Source organism: Canis lupus, chromosome 10, assembly GCF_011100685.1.
Source record: "Canis lupus familiaris isolate Mischka breed German Shepherd chromosome 10, alternate assembly UU_Cfam_GSD_1.0, whole genome shotgun sequence".
NCBI lineage: Eukaryota > Metazoa > Chordata > Mammalia > Carnivora > Canidae > Canis > Canis lupus.
Window position 1 is genome coordinate 70197471 of NC_049231.1, and position 15201 is coordinate 70212671.

At 58.9% G+C, this 15201-nt stretch overlaps 1 pseudogene; it reads right to left on the reverse strand.

The window, feature by feature from the left end:
* Window positions 1-297: 297 nt before the first annotated feature.
* Window positions 298-670, reverse strand: LOC100685194 (annotated as a pseudogene).
* Between the last annotated feature and the right edge of the window lie 14531 nt (window positions 671-15201).

Genomic DNA, 15201 nt, shown 5'->3' on the forward strand with positions numbered 1-15201 from the left:
GAAGTAACGGGCTTTGTTCAGGATGCGTTAAATAGCAAGTCCCGGGCTCCCCGGGGGGGACTGCGTCTCTGTGGCCCGTGGGCATGTTTTCTTTTGCCGATTTTTAGCTCCCCTTCTCCTTTCCCTTATTGATCGGGATAAACATTCTGTAGCTGGACCGCCGGGTGTGTTGGGAATGTTTTCTCCAGTTTGTTATATGACTTCATTTTATTTATTTATTTTTTTTATTTTTATTTATTTTATTTTATTTTACTATTATAAAAGTTTATTTAACAAAAAAGTTCAATATGAAAATGCGGGTGACCTGATTTTTTTTTTTTTTTGACTTTTATATTGTAGTAAAACAGGTACTATGGACAGGGGACATGTGGAAGCAGTTTTCTTCTTCTGATGAACACACCCATTGTTTATACTCGTTCTAAGGCTTCTAACACGATGATGCTATTTCCTCGTATTACCACCATTCCAATATTGTTCTGTTGCCTGCTAGTTGCCATCTCCACACATTCATCTATCACAAGATTCATGAATGGATCAAACCCTCGCAATATTCCTTGGACATGTCTGCCACCATTTAATTTCAATGATAATTTCTTGTCCATAAATTTTTTCAGCTCGGGAGGGTGAGCCTTGCTCATGGCGCCGACTCGGCGAGCTCGCAGAGCATATGACTTCATTTTAGTTAAGGGTTTCTTTTTTTCCCCATGAAGAGATTTTTAAAGGTCTTAAATATTTTATTTACTTATTTATTTATTTGAGGGAGGGAGAGAGAGAGAGACAGAGACAGAGAGAGACAGAGAGACAGAGAGACAGAGACAGAGAGACAGAGAGACAGAGAGAGACAGAGAGAGACAGAGAGACAGAGAGAGACAGAGACAGAGACAGAGACAGAGACAGAGAGAGAGACAGAGAGACAGAGAGAGACAGAGAGACAGAGAGACAGAGAGAGACAGAGACAGAGAGGTAGAGAGACAGAGACAGAGAGAGACAGAGAGACAGAGAGACAGAGAGAGACAGAGACAGAGAGAGAGACAGAGAGAGACAGCATGAGTGGGTGAGGGACAGAGGGGGAGGGAGAAGGAGAGGAAGAGAACCTGGAACCCGGTGTGGGCTTGGTTCGGTGACTCTGAGACCATGACCTGAGCTGAAATCTGGACTCAGACACTTAACCCGCTGAGCCACCCAGGCGTGTTTAAATATTTTAGATGTTACTCATGTTTATCAGTCTTTTTTTCTTTTACGGCTTTTGCTTTTAGTATCATGTTAATCAAGCTTTGCCTTTCCCCAAGATAAAGTATATTTACTTTCTATTTCATAAATTCGTTTTATACATCTAAGTGTTTGTCTGAGATTTATGTCAACATATGGTATAAAGTATGGGTATACTCTTCCCTCTGCCCTCAAAGGCTTTTTTTTTTTTTTTTTAAAGATTTTATCTATTTATTCATGAGAGACACAGAGAGAGAGGCAGAGACACAGGCAGAGGGAGAAGCAGGCTCCCTGCAGGGAGCCCAATGGGGGACTCAATCCCGGGACCCCAGGGGTCACGCCCTGGGCCGAAGGCAGGTGCTCAACTGCTGAGGGGAGGGGCGTCACTGGGCCGGGCCGTGCGCGTTGCTGGCGGCCGGGGGCTTGGTGCGCAGGGTGAAGCAGCTGCCCCCAAGACCTGGGCTCCCCCCTCGGCCTCTCCTTGTTCTCCAGCCCCAGCTGCCAGGGCACCGGTGAGCCGCCGCGGCCTTGCTGAGCACTCGCCCCTGCCGTCGGCCCGGCCTCTCAGCAGCCAGACTCCGAAGTCCCAGGCCCGCCCCCCGGCCCTGCCTGCAGAGCTGCACCCGCGGGGTCCACAGCACGGCGGGGACAGGGGACAGCCCAGCGTTCCCTCCCGGGAAGGGCCTCGCGTCCGCTGAGCACCTGCGGTGAGTGGGGCGCCTGTCACGTGCTTTGCAGCGACCGCGAGACGCCGGCGGTGACCCACAGGGGAGCACGAACCAGAACTTGCATCTCTATTTATTTTCTGATCTAAAGAGGTTAAGGAGGAGACGACGAACACCTGCACTAGAGGGACACTAGCGCCCGTGTGTCTGGCGCGGGCACCCCGAGGTGGGCCGGGGTGGCCGGCACCCAGGAGGCCGACAGCGCGTCTTGGGGCTCTGCGTGCCTGATCTTCAGCCCTGAGGGCCTGGGAGGCCGTGGCGGGCAGCAGAGGTGCGGGCTGGGGTTCCACGGTGGCCCAGGTGGCCTCCGCCCCACATCCTGAGCTCGGCCGCCTTGTCAGGCCACGGGCGCAGGGGAGAGGGGAGCAGAGGGAAACCATCGGCCGCCAGCGCGGCTGCGGCCGAGGGGGTCCCCGCAGGTGACCCGAGCCCCCGGGGTGTGTCCCCAGCAGCTACCCCCAGCCCCCCACCCCTGGCGGCCACCTGCCCTGCGAGGTGCTTCCAGAAAAGACTTCTTGGTCAAGACACCACCACGAGCTGCTCCGGCCCCGGGCCTCCAGGTCAGAGCTCCGGGTCCCGCAATGAGCAGCCTGTTCCCGCTCTTGGCTCCACGTGTCCCGGGACCCCGACAGCCGCAAGCACCGCGAGCAAGCAGAGGAGCCTGCTCCGTGGCTGGAAGTGGGGGACATGGGGGACCGGGTGGGGGACCAGGGGGTATCTGGGGGGGACCATCCATGCTTCCCCATCATCGGGCTTCTGCACGGCCCACGGGCCCCAGTGGCTGGGCCCCGATGGGCACCCTGGGCCAGTGATGCCACCACTGAGCAGCGGAATGAGTTGATCGACGGCCGAGAGCCCGTCACGGTGCCGCCGCTCCGACTGCAGTGAGCCTCCCTGTGCCTCCTCTTCCCTGTGACCCACAGGGACTGGGCAGCCTGGTGGCCCTCGTTGGCGGAGGCGGCCACACGGCTCCCTCGCCTCGGCTCAGGCCTCTGTGTGGACCGGCCTTGCCTCGTCGGAGCCGCGCGTGCTGTGCCTGTGTCCCCGTGTCACCGGCCTCTCGACCCTGAATCTGTGCCCGTCGGATACTCCTCGGGGCCATGGTGTTGACTCAAGGCTAAGGCAGCACAGCCCCTGCCACGTGCCGTGACGCTGAGCAGCGCTCCCCGCTGATGTGACGCCGTCCAACGGCCTGGAGATGAGCCAACAAGGGAAGTTCCCCAAGAGCCGGGCCTCTTCCTTCTCGGCCTCCGGGTCAGCGCTCGCCCCCAGAGCGGTTCTCAAATGCCAGTGAGCGAGCGGGGCGGCCTGCGGACTCTGGGTCAGCACGTGGCCCGGGCATCTGCGTCTCTAACCCATTCCCTAACGAGGCCGATGTTGCTGGTGCAGGGATGTCACTTCGAGAATCACCGCTCTGTAGTTAGTGTCTTTGGTTTTCCGGCGTTTATCCCGGTGGCCCTGTGTGTACGTGAACACAGATCACTACAATGGACCCGTTTATGTAGGATTTTGAAATTCGGTGGTTTCCATCTCACAAAATATCCTAGACATCATCCCCACGCTACAGATTACGATCGCCCACAGTCAGCAGTGTGGCCCGCCGTGTCGGTGGCGCCCGGTGACGGCACCTGCTGCGGAGAGCCGGAGGGAGCACACAGAACTGTCCAGTCGTGTGGCTCCCCCGAAACCCGTACGACCCTGTGGGTCACTTGTGCTTCGATAAAAATCAGATTGAAAAAAGAGAGTCGGGAAACCAGCCACGGAACTGAACCAACGCGATGGGAGGAGCCAACGGGAGGAGGGTTGCGTAGGCCGAGGCCGAGCCCAGGGGCCGAGTGTCCCGAGGAGCGGCCCCCGAGCTCTCCTGCCGGGCCGGGCCATCTGCGCAGCCCCGGGAGGCTCCCGGAGGCCTCGGCTCCCTGCACGGCCGCCCGAGTCCACGGCCCGTGTGGACACGGTTCAGCGGTGGGTGATGCCCCTGCAGCCGGGCCTCCCACACGTCCAGCCGTGGAGCATGATCCTCCGAGGACCTCTGCGTTCCTTCTGTTTTCTAAGCTAGAGGACTCCAGGAGACAGTGCTCCGCTCCGTCCGACTTCACTTCACGGGAGGCCTGGGGCTCGGCGTCTGCACCTGCACCTCCGACCCAGTGGCCCGCGGCCTGCAGCCTCCTTGCTCCTGCAGCTCCGGCCTCCGCCAGGGTCCAGGTGACAGCAGCTCCCCGCTGGGAGGGCCCCTGTCCCCACGGCCCCGAGCGACGGTTTCACCTTCAGGGAGGTTCCAGTGGTGGCGCATAACCCGTGTCAGCCCCCGTTCGCGTCCTCCGGCTCCGCATTCCCACACCCGCCTGCACCCCAACCTCGTGCCTGGGCTCCCAGCCTTCCCCAGGGAGTGGCCGCCGTCCCCCAAGGGGCGGACAATGCAGGAAGGGGAAGGCGCCGTCGAGGCCTCAGAGCCCGTGACTCCCTTCCTGGGAGCGGAACCCCGGCCGCGTGAGCCACCTGCACCCGTCGCCCCGCCCTCCGCCCGGGGGGAGCCCACCAGACCCTGCGATCTGTGGTCCACTTTCCCGCCTTTGCCATCCCTGGTTCGGTCTGAGCCCTTTCTTCCTTTCCTGAGTGAATGCATCCGTCCGCCAGCTTCCTCCACTCCCATCCCTGTCCCGCCCGTGTAATCATTCATTCATTCATTTGTTCATTCGTTCATATGATGTTCTGCGGGAACCGACCTCTGTGCCAGGCACGTCCCAGAAATGCCACAGGACTGTGAGTTATGAGGCCGTCAGCCGTCTTGGTTCCGAGGAGTTGGGGGACTGTCCGGGAAGGGGCTCCATGGCAGAGGAACTTGGGGTGGGGCTCGAAGTGCGAGCGGGGGACGCGGGACGTTCTGCGAGCCCGTCCCCGTCCTTTCTGGCTGCCGCAGTGTTATCGGGTCACGTCGGTGCCCAGCGACGCCGCTTCTGACTTCATGTAGGTCACTTGTAGTTGGGCCTTGAGTTCTCAGGAGCCCAGGCTACTGTGCAGGTGGCAGGTGGCCCAGCGCAGGTGGGCCGGCCTCTGCTGGGGGCAGTAACGGGGTCACAGCAGGTGCCATTTGCTTCCCTGATTTCCCCAAGGTCAAGGCTGCAGACTGCGGGGGGCGGAGGTCATTGCAGGGAATTGGCCTGGCCCGAGGGGGAGGATGAGGGTCGGGAGCTGGCACGCAGGTCACGGAGCTTCTCCTTCATTCTTCTCCTAGGCCCGGCGGTGCCCAGGCCAAGCAGGAACCGGGAGCGCAGCGGGAAGGCATCGAGGGCAGAGGTGAGGTGGGGATGCACGGGGCGGACGGGCCCTGTGTCTGCACGATCAACACGCAGGAAGAGCCTTCGTTCGTGGACAAGGGTCCCTCTCGAGTTCCTCCCGCTGCCCACGGACCTCCGGGTTGACCTCGCGTCTTTCTTAGGGGAAAGGAAACGAAAAAGAGTTCCCTGCGGAGCGGTGACCCACCTGCCGCCCAGCCCCCAGGCTGCACCGGATCGCGGACGGACGGGGCGGCCTGAGCTCCCTCCAACGGGAGGCCCGGGGCAGCGCGGCGGGTCTTGTGGTTTCTCAGGGAGCTCACCAAGGACGCAGGGAGCGGAGAGGGGCCCCTGGGCTGGGGGTGCCAGCGTCGGGGTGGGGGGTGAAGACGCAGGGAGACGTGGCCAGGAGCAAGGGCTCTGACGGACGGACGCTGCATCCGCTGTGGCCGAGAGCAGGCCAGTGAGACAAAAAAGCCACAGAACACGCAGACGAGCTTAAAGACGAAGCCGAGAGCCGGGTCCTGCGATACAGAAATGGAGAAAACAACCCAGGGGCGCCTGGGGGCTCAGCGGGTTAAGCGCCAGACTCTTGAGTTGGGTTCAGGGCATGACCCCAGGGTCCTGGGATGCAGCCCTGAGCCCTGCGGGGGGGTGGGGTGGGGGTGGGGTGGGGGTGGGGGGTGGGGGGTGGGGCTTGTCCTCCTTGGGCCTCCTTCCACTCCCCACCCCTGCGCACTCCCTCGTGTCTCTCTCCCAAATCAATACATCTTAAAAACATCCTTAGGAGCGATTTATTATTTATTTATTTATTTTCCGGAGCGTTTTAATGAAAAGTTTTTATTTTATTTTATTTATTTTTAAAGATTTTATTTATTTTTGAGAGACACAGAGAGACCCAGGCAGAGGCAGAAGCAGGCTCCGTGCAGGGAGCCAGAGGTGGGACTCGATCCCGGGTCTCCAGGATCACGCCCGGCTGCAGGCGGCGCTAAACCGCTGAGGCACCGGGGCTGCCCTACTCATTTATTTTATTCCCGGAAGTCTGTGCAAAAGTAGGTGAAGGGGAGTGAGGGGTGCAGGCTTCCGGGGCCAGTACCCTCATTCGCATAATGAGGAAACTGAGACCCAGGGGAAGTTAAGCAACCTGCCCGGAGTCGCTGCCGTGGGGTCGGGCTTCGTCGCCAGGGTCCCCGCCCGGGTAACAGCTTCTTGGCGATTAGCTGTAAAGACAATGTGGGCCGTTCGTTGCTTGTATCGCTTTATTTATCACTGTTTCATAATGAACTTAAAGGTTTAAGTTTAAAGGAGAAAAGGAAGACTTTTCTGAGCAAGACAGGAAACCCAGTGCACTGGCAGGGTGAGGGTTTGCAGAAGTTAAGCTGGGGCCTGTTTACCATACGAGAAGCTAGCCAAAAAAAAAAAAAAAAAAAAAAAATGCACGTAATTGATTTCGATGGCGCCCGTTCCCTGAGTGCGACACTTGGAAGGCGGCTTGTTCTCGGCTGGAGACTTTGCCCAAAAAGTACACAGTGAGCGGCAGCGAGGAGGCTCATCGTAGGAACAGCAGAGGAGAGACCAGAGGAAGAGCTGCTAAGGCCCTGCGGTCACCGCAGCCTGCAAACCCAGGAAAGCAAACTCAATTTGCTCCGGAAACTGGAAGAGAGAAGCCGAGGCTCACGGCAGAGGCAGGGGCTGCAGCTGACGGGCGGTGACGCTGGCCAGGGGTGAGGCCTGCGGTCGCCAGGTCTCCTGATTTTCCGTGGGACGGGCTCGGTGACTGTCCCGACGGAGGCCGCCCAGGATGCTTCTGGGCTTTCCTGCCCGGGGTCCCCCCGACGAGGACCCCAGCGCCGCCGGGGCCTCCAGCGGCTCCACGAGCACATTCAGGCTGAAGGAGGAGACGTCATTCATGACACACGTGCTGGAGAAGGTGTGGGATCACGTTCTGGGATCTTTAAGGACCCCTTCTCTCCTTTTTCAAGATTTTATTTATTTGTTTGAGAGAGAGGACGGGAAGGGAGGGGCCAGGGGGAGAGGGGGAGCCTCAAGCGCAGCCCCACCCGGTGCAAGCCCGGGGCGCCCCGTCCCACCGCCCCACGATCACGACCTGAGCTGAAACCAAGACTTGGGCACCCACGGGACACGCCCGCCCCGGGGCCCCGAGGGTCCCTTCTGCCTGAGGCCGTCACGCTGAGGTACATTCTGACTTTGGCGGCAAAACGACAAAACCTTGAAAACCGCCTCTCCGGGCGCTCGGCATGCACCAGCCTGGTGCCGAGGTGCTGTCCGTGGGCCGTGACGCGGCTGGCTGAGGCCTGGGTCCCGCGTGGGCGCACCTGAGGGCACCCGGATCTGCAGGCGGTGGGGTGCGGCCCGGGTCTAGGTGGTGCTTGGCGGTGGGTGGCCACATCCACGGCGCGGCCCTTGCTCATCCGCGGCCCCGCGTGGCTGTGCTGTTGCCTGGTCACCCCCGTGACGACCGTCCAAGGAACTGGCCGGCAGAGACGGAAGGCGCGAGGCGTGACACTGCGACACGTGAGACTTGAGCCGGACGTGGTGGGCGAGCAAGGAGCCGGCCGGGGACACGCGCAGCTGGAGCACGCTCGGCGGCAAGGTGAGCCGAGCGGGGACCTGGTGGTGACGGAGGGTGGCCGCGGCCAGAGGAAGCCGTGGTAAAAAGAATTCACGGTAAAGGAAGCTGCAGAGCGACTTTACGACCTCGGCAGCACAGGTGACAAAGTGGCAGAAGCGGGTCCCGGCTTGGAAGGCTCTGACGGCCGGCGGTGGCGGGAGGACGCCCAGGCCGCACCTCGGGCGCGGGAGGCCCAGCTGGTTCCAGGTGACCCAAGTCCCCGTGTTTCTGATGTTCCGAGCACAGTGCACTAAACGCCCCTTACAGTTTCCCATTTTATTTCACACTTATAATGGGTAGTAGGAGTTTTTAATATATTGACAGATTTTTGAGGTCACAGTCCTTCTCCCCATCGATTACTAAGCTTGCTTCGAATGGCCCTCGACGCGGCCCGACCCTGCCTGTGGCCGGACACACTGCCTGCCTTTTTTTTTTTTTTTAAGATTTAATTTATTTATTCATGAGAGACACAGAGAGAAGCAGAGACCCAGGCAGAGGGAGAAGCAGGCTCCATGCGGGGAACCCGACGGGGGACTCGATCCCGGGTCTCTAGGATCATGCCCTGGGCTGCAGGCGGCACTAAACCGCTGCACCACCCCGGGATCCCGCCGGTTTCCATTACTGATGGCCAAATACCCCTCTAATCGGACACGTACATTCCTTTTGACTCAGTCGTGTCTGTATGTGACTCCATCCTAGGGGAACGAGGGTACCAGTGTGTAGAGATTTATGTAGAATTTGTGTATAACATTGTTTTTGGAAGCAAAGAGCTGAGAACAAATGGAAGGTCTACCAGAAGCCAGATGGCTAACTAGTGTGGTAGATCCATGCAAAGCCTTGCTGTATGACCTCTAGGAGGAATGATTTAAAAGGAAGTCTATTGAATTGAGGAATGTTCATAGTGAATTGTCATGTGAAAACAGCAAATCAAATAGTTAAATTTATAGTGCAGTCCATTATTTGTGGAAAAGGTCTCTGCATGTGTGTAAATGTTTGTATATTTCTACACGGGCACAGGAAAAAGGGGTAAAAAATGCCTAGAGGAATGAGGGGAGAAACATTTGAATGACACAAGCCTGCTACAAGAAAAGAATCTGCCTTAAAAAAAATATATATATATAATTTATATAATATATCAATAAAATATATACAAAATATATTTTAAAAAATAATAAATATATATATTTTTAAAAGATTGTATTTATTTATTTTAGAGGAAGAGAGAGAGAGAGGGAGAGAGAGAACGAGCGAATCTCAAGCAGACTCCGTGCTGAGCCTGGAGGCCAGCCCGGGGCTCCGTCTCAGGACCCTGAGATCATGACCTGAGCTGAAATCCAACCGAGCCCCCCAGGAGCCCCAATCTGCCTTCATTTTCAAACTTTATTGAACTATGAAGAGAAGCGTCTCATATGACATAAATGTACATGGTATTGGCAGCTATGTCTTAAATATGGAGTTGAATAGAAGAAAAAAATTTTTAGACACGCAAAACATTAATTTTATTATATAGTAATTTAAAAAATAGACTTTAAAAATTTTTTAAAAAGATTTTATTTGTTCATGGGAGACACACAGAGAGACAGGCAGAGGGAGAAGCAGTCTCCTTGCAGGGAGCCTGACGTGGGATTCGATCCCAGGACCCGGGGGTCACACCCTGGACCAAAGACAGATGCTCAACCACTGAGCCCCCCAGGCGCCCAACAGACTTTTTAAAAAAACACTTTCTAAAAGATTTTTGTTTTTTTAGTTCCAGTTTGGTTTACATACAGTGTTGCATTAATTCCAGGCGTACAGTATAGGGATTCAACGCCTCCGTACATTACTCGGTGCTCATCCTGACACCTCCTTCACCCACTTCACCACCTCCCCTCTGGCGACCTTCAGCCTGTTCTCTATGGTCAAGAGTCTGTTTTTTTGGTTTGTCTCTTTTTCTTTATTCATTTGTTTTGTTTCTTAAATTCCACGTATGGGTGACATCATAGGATATCTGCTTTCTCTGACTTATTTTGCTTAGCGTAATACCCTCCAGTTCCACCCATGTGGTTGCAAGTGGCAAGATTTTGTTCCTTTTTATGGCTGCGGACTCTTCCGTTGCATCCGTACACCGCCTCTTCTTCATCCATTCACCGATTAAGGATGCACACTTGGGTTACTTCCATAATTTGGCCACCGTAAATCAGGCTGCGGTGAACACGGGGGGGACACACATCTTTTCAAGTCAGCTTTTTTGTATTCTTGGGGTAAATACCCAGTAGTAGAATTTTTTTTTTTTTTAGAAGAGAAACTCTTTTTTAAAAAAATTTCTATTTATTTATGATAGTCACAGAGGGAGAGAGAGAGAGAGAGAGAGAGAGAGAGAGGCAGAGACACAGGCAGAGGGAGAAGCAGGCTCCATGCAGGGAGTCCGATGTGGGATTCGATCCCAGGTCTCCAGGATCACACCCTGGGCCAAAGGCAGGTGCCAAACCGCTGTGCCACCCAGGGATCCCAAAATGTATGATTTTAAAGTTTTCTTCTATTCCGTTTATACAACTCAACACCCAAAACACAAATAAACCAATTAAAAAATGGGCAGAGGGCAGCCCGGGTGGCTCAGCGGTTTGGCACCACTTTTGGCCCAGGGCGTGATCCTGGAGACCCGGGATCGAATCCCACATCAGGAACCCGGTGCATGGAGCCTGCTTCTCCCTCTGCCTGTGTCTCTGCCTCTCTGTCTCTCTCTGTGTGACTATCATGAATAAATAAATAAAATCTTTAAAAAAAATAAAATAAAATCATACATTTTCGTCTTCCCATGGTCCCTTAGCCCCTTTCTGTGGGACGTGGATTCCAGTGTTATTTCCCTCGGTACCAAGAATTCAAATACAGCTCTTATTTTCCTTTTGATGACGTGGTGGCGGAATTTAGTGGCGAATCTTAAACCTGGTGGTGATACTTCGTTTTCAGAACGGAGGACACCGTCTGCAGCAGTCGAAGTCCTAAACCGAGACCCGGCGCTTCGTACGTTAAAAAGTAATTGGGGCGAGCGTCGCGGGAGTGCTCGTAGTTCTGGTGCCTCGGCGGCTGAGTTTGCGGTGCCGGGTCCTAAAAACTCTTGCTGGTCCTTGTCTACAGCATCAGTGTTAATTAGGGAAGACCACGAGTGACGGCTCATTTTCTCAACTTTTCACGACAAGGGCTCGTTTACGGAATGTGGTCTCCTCCTCCTCCAGTTAGAGCGAGCTTGAGACCATCGCTCCCCCGACCAGAAAACTCGTTCCTGGGTCTGAATTCGAGCCGGGTGCCTTCTTATCATGCAGGTTTCCCCGAGACCCTTGAGGCAACGGGCCGGGCCCCGGAGGTGCTCCGCGAGGCGCCAGCCGGAGGAGGACAAACACGACCCGGTGTCACCTCTGTGTGAAAGGAGGAGAGGAGCTGAGCTGGCGGGGGTTGCAGGAGCCACAGTGGGGCCACGGTGACGGCCCTCGACGCTGCCGTATGGCCCCCGCACAGGCTGCCCACGGCCGGGACCCGTTCTTACGACCCCACGGAGGTGGCCGCTCGAGGCGGGAGGCGGGAGCTGACGTCACCGTGGTCAGCATCTCGCAGCACCTACGTGTGCCGAAGGGCCGCCGTGCACACCTAGAGCGAGCCCTCCCAGTTGTGGCCTGATGAGCGTGGGGGGAAGGGGGAGCACGTGTCCCTGTCGCACGCACCTGGGCTGGGCACGGTCTCTGTCGGCCGCGGCTTGGGACGTGGGGTGCATATTTGCCTGGAAGCCCCACTTCTCCACCAGACCGGGAAGCAGGGGGTCACGATGGCCCGCGGACCTGTGGGGCCCGACTGTGCGGCCCACGGCAAGTGCCACCATCCGGTCACCTGCAGGGCCCGCTGGCCCCAGGCCACGGCTCCTCGGCCCCAGGCGACCACGTGCTCTGCCAACGGAGCCGGTGATCCGGTTACACCCGACGTGTGGCCGTCTGCCCTCGGGCTCCAGGCTGCACGCGGGACAGAGGTCTCGACCCTGGAGGCGCCTGGCACCGAGGGGGCAGCGCGGGGAGGGGGGTGTGCGCGGCCGCGGGGAGGCTCCAGGACGGCTCCCCAGACAGAGGCGCCAGCCCTGCGTTCTGGAAGGAACGGCCGCGCTCCCACAGCCAGGAGGCCAGAGGGCCTGACCTGCTCACACGTGCACCACGGTCACGCAGGGGACCCTCCGCGGAAAGTCCATGCGTCCTGCTTCTCTCAGAAGGAAGGGGAGAAGCTGGCCCCTGAGCCGCATGGACGAGCCCAGGGAGCCGCCTCCCCAGCGGGTTCCCCCGCGGCCCCCTCGGTCCCCCCCGGTGGCTCTGCTCTCGAGGCGCGACTGCTGCGGCTGTGGCTGGGCATTCTCGGAGCCCGGGGCCGGCAGGACAGTCGGGAGGGGCGAGCCCGTGTCCGTGGGAGCCCGTGTCCTCGGGGGGCCCGTGTCCGTGGGGAGCCTGTGTCTGGGGTGAACCCGTGTTCCATGGGAGCCTGTGTCCTCGGGAACCTCGTGTCCGGGGGAGCCCGTGTCTGTGGGGACCCCCACGCCCTGGTGCAGGCTCCCCCCGCCGACCCCCACACTCCGGTGCGGGCTCCCCTGCAGACCTAGGGTCCCCTTCGGGAACATGCAGGGCGCTGCGCCGCGGCCGAAGCTCCCGCTGGAGTAAAGGGACACGGGCGTGTCTGCTTTTTCTCTCTCCTGCTGGCTTTCGGCATAAACGTCGCCGCGGTTTTACCCCCAGTTGTAAAATCTGCCTCCCGAAGAGCCATCGCCCACTCGTGCACGACCTCAGTGCTGGTCACAGGGTGCTCCCCACGGGCCCCTGTTCCCCCGAGGCTCCTGCCCCTTCTCTGCCCTAGGGGACCCCACCCCGAAGGAGGCCCCGCCTCCGAGCCTCCCCAGGGCACCAGCCTCTGGACACGGGAGATCCCTGAGCCCGGACGGGGGTGGGGGTGGCTCTGGGGGGGTACCAGGCGCCTGGGCTGCAGACACCCAGCCTCTCTCGGGCCACCCGCTCACGGGGTGTGGGGTGTGGACGGCAGCAGGGCCTGGATGAGAATCGGGGGGACTGTAGACATGTGCACGTGCCGCCTGGCAGGTCCGCGGCTGGGCTGATGGGGGGTCACTAGCTCAGTGGCGACGGCACCGCCAGGCCCAGGTGGCGCACATCCGCTCGGCTACACGGAGACGTTAGCAAGTCCCCAGAGAGCAGAGGGGGAGGGGGCTTCCAGAAGGCGGGAGGGGACGCGGGCCGGAGCTCCGGGGCTGCCGGGCAGGCAGGAGGCAGGGCCGCGCTGAGGGGCGCGACGGCGGGCTGGGCCAACGGCCACCAAGACGAGGCCGACAGTGGGGACCCCGGTCCTTGCAGGGAACGGCTGGTCCCCGGGATGAAGGGGGACGACTGCTTTGCTTCACCGCAGGAGGGGACAGCCCAGGGCCCCACCGGGACCGGGATCCCGACAGCCCAGGGCCCCATGAACCCCGGGACCACCTCGGCTTGGGATCAGGGAGGCGGGAGGAGTGGCACCGGGAGAGGCTCCCACGGGGTAGAGAGGAGGCGGAGCGGCCCCCAGTCGCCGGGATGGAACAGGGCCCAGGGGCGGAGGGAGCACCAGGTGCAGGTGCGGCTGCCCTTTGGGTCCCAGGAGGGGCTGAGGGCTCTGCTGAAGGGCAGCCACCAGGCCGGTGCACTGGGGACAGGGGCTGCCTTGCTTCACCTCTGGGGGAGGGGGGGACAGCAGGTGCTCCAGGCTTGCCTCCCTCATGAAGCCGAGCATCCCTTGGGACCAAGGTCTGGCGTCCCTCCACTGCCACCCGCTCCCGGCCGCTGCCGCACGAGCCCCTGCGGGGTGCAGGTGTGGGGTGCACGCAGGGGTCGCAGGTGCGGGGTGCAGGTGTGGGGGCAGCGGGCCTGGGGCACCCGGGTGGGCAGCCGTAGGACGGCCCTGCGGCGAGGGACGGGGCCCTGGGGGCAGGCAGGCCTGCTCCCCTGTCAGCGGCCCCAGGCAGAGAAACTCCAAGCAAATGCAGGCCTGAGGTCAAGGCTGTGAGTTCTGAGACCCGAACCGCCGCGGCCTGTGTTGGGACACACGCCCGGGTTCCCTCCTCCGCCAGGCCTCGGGGAAGCTTCTCCTAAGGACGAGGCCCCACACTCACCTGCCTGCTGCCGAGCCCTGCAGCACTGGGGTTCTCAAACCTGAGCACCCATTGGAAGCACCTAGAAGGGGCTCCAGCGCCTCTGCAGTTTAGTAGGTCTGGGGTGGGGCTGAAAATGTGCCTTCCTGACAGGCCCCCGAGGGCGGTGTGGCTGCAGCGGGCCTAGGGTCGCCTGGGGTCACCTGGGGCCTGGGGTCACCTGTGGTCGCCTGAGGCCTGGGGTCACCTGCGGTCGCCTGGGGCCTGGGGGTCACCTGGGGTCGCCTGAGGCCTAGGGTCACCTGTGATCGCCTGGGGTCACCTGGGGGTCACCTGGGGTCGCCTGAGGCCTAGGGTCACCTGTGATCGCCTAGGGTCACCTGGGGGTCACCTGGGGTCGCCTGGGGCCTGGGGTTGCCTGGGGCTGCCTGGGGTCGCCTGGGGCCCCGGCGCTCTCTGCCTTACAACTTGAGCCCCTTTTGCATGTGGTCTGCACCTGGTCCAGGGCCACCTTCTGCGTCAGCGTCTCAGCCAGGCCCCGGTTCCCTGGGGGCAGGGACTGTGTGCTTGTATTTCCCTCTGCATCGGCCGGCTTAGTGTCAGACGTGTGGACAAGGACCTGCACAGCCGGGACCTCGCAGGACTCGGTCTCTTCAGACGGGGAGCCTCCCTCACTAATTTTAGGATTCCCGCACTTTGCAAAAGAGCATCTAATTTTTTCTCATCATCCACGTTTGTGGAGAAAAGCTGTAATTTGCTTTGCAGCGGCATGCCAACCTCAGGGAGAAAAGCTGCAGCCTTGATTTGGGGGGGGGGTGGTTCATGGCTTCATCCTTCCCAACAGGGTGCAGGACAACCGGAGGACAACGCGCAGGACTGAGAAACACACGGGTTTTGTACTGCTCACCAGTCTTTAAATAAGTGTAATTCAGATATTAAGGAAAAGAACTGCTGATCACATTAACGCATTACAGAAATCAAAATTAACTTATCACACAAAATAAATTAAAACATTAAATATTAACCTTCTCAGTGCAACATATACAGAAGTCAGAGTAACACGTTCTAAAAAAAAAAAAAAAAAGCATCAGGTTTGTTATAATAAAGGTACTGAAAAGCCGAATGCTTCGGGAGGTCCCTGCGGGGGGAGGCGCTGCTTCTCGGGCCGCGTGTGTTCCCCACGAGATCCCTCGGGAAGCCCCGCGGGCCGCGGCTGGGGCGGCT